Below are 6,873 nucleotides of genomic sequence, written 5' to 3'. Positions count from 1 at the left end.
AAGGAAGGAAGAAGCAAGCCCAGCCCAGATTAACTAATACAAAGAGACCAAACAGCCAGTACAAAAAAAAAAAAAAAAAAAAAAAAAAAAAAACAAAAAAAAAAAACCTGAATCTTAATTGGAATGTGATTTGGGGAATGAACTCAGTTAAAGAGACATTGGGGGACAATAGAGAAAACTTTAATATAGACTACACATTGGAAGACATCAGGAAATTATTAATTTTGTTGGTTGTGATTATGTGTTCAATTTCCAGAGACATGTGCATGAATTTCATGCTCGTTTACTTTCAAATGGTACGGCAAAGACAATAGATGAAGCACTAGAGGAAACATCGGCAATGGCTGCAGGCAGATGCTGAGCCTGCATGCTCTTGGACTGTTCTTTCTATTTCTCTACGTCTTTGAAGATTTGGTAGAAAGAGGTCAAAACAAAAATGCAGCTGGTAGCTGGGTGTGGTCACTTATGCCTTTGATCCTAGCACTCAGGAAGCAGGGGCAGGTGGATTTCTGTGATTTTCTTGCCAGCCTGGTCTATGTGGTGAGTTCTATGACAGCCAGGGCTACATAGAGAGACGACCCTAAGAAACAAGGTTGATAAAAAGTCCTTGCCATCCCCAGCCATATGAGTTTGATCCCCAGAACCCACATAAAGGTGGAAAGAACTGACTTCATCCACCAAATTGCCTTCTGTACCACATGAACCAAGACATACAGAAAATAATAGTAATAGTAATAATAATAATAATAATAAAATGATTAAAGTTAAAACACCTGAGCTAGAGAGACAACTCAGAAGTTAAGAGCACTGATTGCTCTTCTAAATGATCGGGGTTCAATTTCCAGCACCCACATGGCAGTTCATAACTGTCTATGACACCAGCTCCAACGGATCCAACACTCTCATACAGTCATACATGCAGGCAAAATACAAATTCACATGAGATAAAAATAAATATTAAACACACACACACACATACACACATACACACACACACACACACACACACACACACACACATATACACACACCTGTAAAAGGAAGAAGAAAATTACAGACTGTTTCTAGGCCTCCCAGTGCCAAAGTAAACCCAAAAGCTGCTGAGTGACTTCTCTCCAGACCTGCCTGATCCATCTGCTTCCTTCCCCAGAGCCACAGGCTTTGTTTATGTCTTTCCACCCATGCACACACATACCTTATAGACCTGGGGACCAGATACATGGTGTCACATACTAGGCAAGCATTCTACCACTGAGTTACACCCACAGCCCTTCTAATTTCTATTTTGAGACAGGACTCACTACACAGCTGGCCTTGAACTCTCCACCCTCCTACTACACCCCTCAAATGCCAAGCATGAGCCACCACATGCAGCTAGAGCCTCAAGGATGCTTACCTCTAAAGTAAGGATAATAAAACCACGCTCACTTAGTCTTGAGGACTGAATGGACTTGAGCGTGGCGTGCAATCTTCGAAGAACACTCATTCCTGTCCCTCCTTCTCCCTAGAAACAGTAAGTCTTGGGAGTTAAGGAAAGATGTTATCTTCCAGAAGATAAAGTAAGCAAGGCTATCCTGGCCCGCATAAAGCCTTTTGGTTTAGAACCCCAACACCACATAAAGCCAGTGTGGAAACACACACCCGGGATCCTAGCACTTGAGGCAGAGGTAGAGGCAGGGAGATCAGAAGTTCAAGGCCATCATCAACTACATATCGAGTCTGAGGGCAGCTTGAGACGTAGGAGGAGAGCCCGTTTCAAACTACAACAAGCTTCTAGATGTTTATATAAATCAAATATGAGGAAGCATGGAGGGAAGGGAGCAGCCACTGAGGTCCTCGTACCCTGAAGAACCACTCTGTAAGTCCCTTAACTTTTCCTTTGGTTTCATGTGTCCCAGGCTTAAAGCTACTGATCTTAGCAGCTCAGAGTTTCCAGTCGGTGTATATACAAAGAGCAGCGGCACAAACTTGCTCTCTCTACCCAGAGGCTAGAAAGCAGCCAGTGAATACCAAACCCGGCCCACCAGTAGAAGCCAGTCAGAAGATCCGACTTCTGTCCTCCCACAGCTTAGAACATGCATTGACAGCCCCCAGGGGCTGCAGCAGAGAAGACCAAGAAGAAAGTTGGGATTTTGACTCCCCCCAACTGCTAGCACACCACCTCTGTAGCATCCCTGGAGCCTCTACAACACCATGACCAAAAAGCAACCTGGAAAGGAAAGGGCTTATTTCAGCAGACAGTTCCACAGCACAGTCCACCACGGAAGGGAGTCGGTACAGGAACTCAGCCCAGGCACCAGGAAGGACAACGTGATTCCAAGACCCTGGAGGAGTGCTGCTTACTAGCTTGTGTCTATGGCTTGCTCAGCCTGCCTTCAAGACTCCTCTGTACTGGCTGGTTTTATGTGTCAACTTGACCCAGGCTGGAGTTATCACAGAGAAGGGAGCTTCAGTTGGGGAAGAGCCTCCATGAGATCCAGCTATGGGGCATTTTCTCAATTAGTGATCAAGGGGGTAGGGCCCCTTGTGGGTGGTACCATCCCTGGGCTGGAAGTCTTGGGTTCTATAAGAGAGCAGACTGAGCAAGCCAGGGAAAGCAAGCCAGTAAGGAACATCCCTCCATGGCCTCTGCATCAGCTCCTGCTTCCTGACCTGCTTGAGTTCCAGTCCTGACTTCCTTGGTGATAAACAGCAATGTGGAAGTAAGCTGAATAAACCCTTTCCTCCCCAACTTGCTTCTTGGTCATGATGTTTGTGCAGGAATAGAAACCCTGACTAAGACACTCCTCTAACACTCAGGGCAACCACCTATGGTGAGCTGCCCTGCCCACTACTGACCAGCCATCTATCAAGAATCTGCACCACAGTTTGCCCAAAAGCCAATCTAGTGGGGTGGGCATTCTCTCAGTTAAGGTTCTCTCTTCCCAATGATCCTAGCTTGTGTCAAGCTGACAAAATTACCCAGCACAAATGCCCAGCAGACACAGTAGCCACCCTTACTCTAGAATGTTCGTGGAGGATCAGAGAGAAATCTAGTCACAAGGTAGCTTCCCCCTTCCCCAGCAAGGGCATTTAATTAAGACCCGGAGTCTCTTAACATTATATGAAGATGTACAAGGTTTTGGTGAAAAAGCATTTACCAAGTGTGGTGGTTTGAAGAATGGCCCCCATAGGCTTATAGTCCTGCTTACAGTTTCAGATGTTTAGTCCATTATTGTTATGGCAGGGAGTATGGCCACATGCAGGCAGAAGTAGCTGAGAATTCTACATTTGGATCTGCAGACAGCAGAAAGAACAAGACACTGGAACTGGCTTGGGCTGTTGAAACTCCAAAGCCCACCCCCAGTGACATCCTCTAGCAAAGCCACACCTACTACAAGGCCACAGCTCCTAATCCCTCTCAAGTAGTGCCCACTCTCTGAAACTATAAGCAAGACCCATTTAAATGCTTTCTTTTTTTTAAATAAGAGTTGCCATGGTCATGGTGTCTCTTCACAGCAATTGAACATCGACTAAGACACCAAGCCAGGGAACAGAAAGATCTCAAACTGAATGGGGGCAGGGGAAATCAATAAATATCAACTTCAAAATGACAGAGGCATTTGAATTATCTGACAAGGATTTCCAAGACACCATTACAAAATGCTTCCTTGAACAATTATGGACATGTTTGAAAGAAGTCAAAAGACAGAAAGCCTCAGGAAAGAAAAAGAATGAAGGAAGAAAGAAAAACTATAGCTGGAAAGTACAATAACTAAAAAATAATGTTCAGTGGTTAGTTCTGTCTTAGCTATTGTCACTGTGAAGAGATACCATAACCAACACAACTCATAGAAAAAGAAGACTTTACTTGGGGTTTACAGTTTCAGATATTTCTATGACCACTATGGTAGGGAGCATGGCAGTAATCAGGCATGGTGTTGGAATAGTAGCTGGAATTCCCATGCAAGAGGAAAAGAGACAGCTAGCTGGAAATAGCATGGGCTTTTGAAATCTCAAGACACATCCCCAGTGACACACCTCCTCCAACAAGGCCACAGCCCCTAATGTAACTTTAATTTTTTCAAGCCTTTTCTTTTTTTAAATGATGGTTCTTAAATGCTTTAACCTTCCTTGTAGCCCACCACCCTCCAAAGGTAGTGGAAAAGAAAGGGGGGGGGGATGGACCTGTTTAGAAAGGTTCTTTGGAGCAACTCCTGTCTGTGTTGTCTGGAAGTCCACAGTTCATTTCATAGGTTAGCAAGCAGCGGGAGCTTGATCCACTCACAAACACTTCACAGATATACCAGCAGTCCAGTTTGGTAGAGTCGGGTTAGCAACAGTGGTGACACAACCTAGCAGAGACAACCAAGCCTCAGCCTTGGCTCAAGTCAGCAGGAGGGACCAACAGGAATACCAGAAGTTCTCAGCTGTGCCTCTCTCAGGGAAGCAAAGATCAACGAAGACAAGAGACCCACAAACACTGCACAGCTAGCTATACCAGCAACCCAAGCTCCGTCTTAGTCACCCAGTGAAATCCTATTTATACCCTCCAAAAATCACATGTCCTCCATGTGCCTTGACTCAACATGGGTCTTGCCTCTCTGCATGTGCATCCAATCAGCCCAAATCCTTGGAGTCTCGACAAATGGAGCTCAGCTACAGCAATGTAAGGCAGACCAATACATTCATGTTGTTAGCAAAGAATCCTTCATCACGTGTCCTCTCACATCCATCCTGTGTCTGCTTCAGTGAAATATTCCTTCACAAGTCTGCCTTTGTCTTTCACCTGTGTCTACTTCAGGAAAACACTCCTTCATGTGTTTGCCCCAGCAAAGCACCATCTATCATAACTGACACTCCAAAGAATCGTTAAGTTTCCACTTCACCCTAATCCTTCCCAAAAAATTCCACCAAGTAGGAACCAAGTATTCATATATATGAGCCTAGGAAGCATTCTTAGTCAAACCACCAGAGATTCCACAGCAGAATGAAGGAGGCAGAGGAAGGAAGGAACTGGACAGACTCAAAGATCAAGCAACATATGAAACTGTAAAAAACAAAAATTAAAGCCATGGTAAGGGAGATGGGCAATAGAAGTATCATCTAGAGAACAGAAAGAAGGGGGTTCAATGAATAGAGCATTTGGACATGTGGAACAATAACAAAAGATGGAACATTTGTGCCATCAGAAGAAGAGGAAAGAAGAAAGAAGGAAGTAGAGTTGAAAAGGCATGGAGCTGGAGAGAAGGCTCAGTGGTTAAAAGCACTTGTTCATCTTCTAGAGGACCTCAGTTCAACTCCCAGCACCCACATAGTAGCTCACAACTGTCTATAACTCCAGTTCTAGGGCATCTGATCCCCTCTTCTTCTGGTCTCCAGGCATACACATTGCACACAAACATACATTCAGGCAAGACACAAATACACATAATTTAAAAATATTTTTATAAAGAATTTGGAGAAATAATGGGTGATACACATCTACAGATTCAAAAGCCAATTAAACAAGATACAGTCAAAATCTATTCTAAGACATGATAATTAAACATCTAAAAACTAAAGACAGAGGAAGGTATTAGTAGGAGCCAGAAAGCCAATCTTTAAAAACAAAACAAAATGAGGGTGGGGCTTAGTGATATAGTATATGAAGCTATAGGTCCAATCTCCATGGCCCTCCCAAAAAAGTGCAATAAATAGAAAAAATTACAACAGGTATTCAACAACAAACTGAGCCGTCAACAAAAGAGTTAATGGCCCAGCAAGATGGCCCAGCAGGTAAAAGCACTTACCATCAAGCTTGATAACTGAGTTCCATTCCTAAAATAAACATAGTGGAAGAAGAGAACCCATTCCCACAAGTTGTTCTGTGAGCAACACAGCCTGCTGTGGGCAACTGTGTGTGTGTGTGTGTGTGTGTGTGTGTCTGTGTGTATATGCGTATATAAATAAATACATAAATGTTTTTAAAAATAAATATTAAAACATATATTTGAATTCAGTTTAGTTCAGATTATCCATTCCAAATGAAACAGTGACTCACAACAATGTTGAAAATGACAGAGTCTACTCCATATCATGAAACAGGTCAGTAAGCATAGAGGAGAGTTGAGGAAAAGGATAAACAAATGAAAAAGAAATAATAGCTGAGAAGTTTCCAAATTTAATAAAAACCACCATACGCCTAAAAAGCTCAGCTAAAACCTAGTATAATGGCCTCAAACAGATCTGCACCTAGACATACCATGACAGAATGGTGGAAAGGGAAATATCAAAAGACACCCATGAAAGCAGCAAGAGAAATGACTTGTCACACACAAAGGAACTCACCAAAATTAACAACTATTTTCTCATCTGAAACCATGGTGGCCAGAAGGCAAGGGGATATATTCAAATCTGAAAGAAAAGGACAATCTAGCATTCTATACCCAGCAAAACTATCCTTCCAATTGGGGAAAACAAAAACAACAAACAAAAAACAGAAAAAAACCAGGAATGTAGTTATTCTTCTATTTGCTTCCCCCAAATACAAGCATTCAGATGGCCTGTGTGGGTGGCGCTTGTTCCTAAGCTTCAGAGCAATAGGCTGGTATAGCCATACCTCACCTAGATCAAGCCTCTCTACCTCCACAGCCCACTTGTTGCTCCTCGGTAAACTTCCCAGGACTACACTGCACTCCTCCCTAATACTATTCTTTTTTATTCATTTTGTTTTGAAAACAGGTTTCCTGTATCCTGACTAACTTTGAGCTTGCTATATAACCACAGATGAGCTTCAACTTCTAATGCCTTTGCTTCTACCTCCTGACTGCTAGAATTATGTGCCACCAGAACTATAATTTTATGAGGTACTAGGGATCAAACCCAAGACCTCATACATGCTAGGCAAGCACT

General features: G+C 43.1%; 1 protein-coding gene across 6 annotated transcripts in view; it reads right to left on the bottom strand.

Moving 5' to 3' along the window:
- The window catches only part of Megf11 (multiple EGF like domains 11), a 325,224-nt gene that overhangs the window by 279,405 nt on the left and 38,946 nt on the right, over positions 1-6,873 (bottom strand). The gene's annotated exons all lie outside the window — the stretch shown is intronic.

The sequence above is a fragment of the Mastomys coucha genome, unplaced genomic scaffold (assembly GCF_008632895.1).
Source record: "Mastomys coucha isolate ucsf_1 unplaced genomic scaffold, UCSF_Mcou_1 pScaffold23, whole genome shotgun sequence".
In the NCBI taxonomy this organism is placed as follows: domain Eukaryota; kingdom Metazoa; phylum Chordata; class Mammalia; order Rodentia; family Muridae; genus Mastomys; species Mastomys coucha.
The sequence above is the reverse complement of the archived record's forward strand: the minus strand, read 5'-3'. Positions and strand labels throughout refer to the sequence as shown.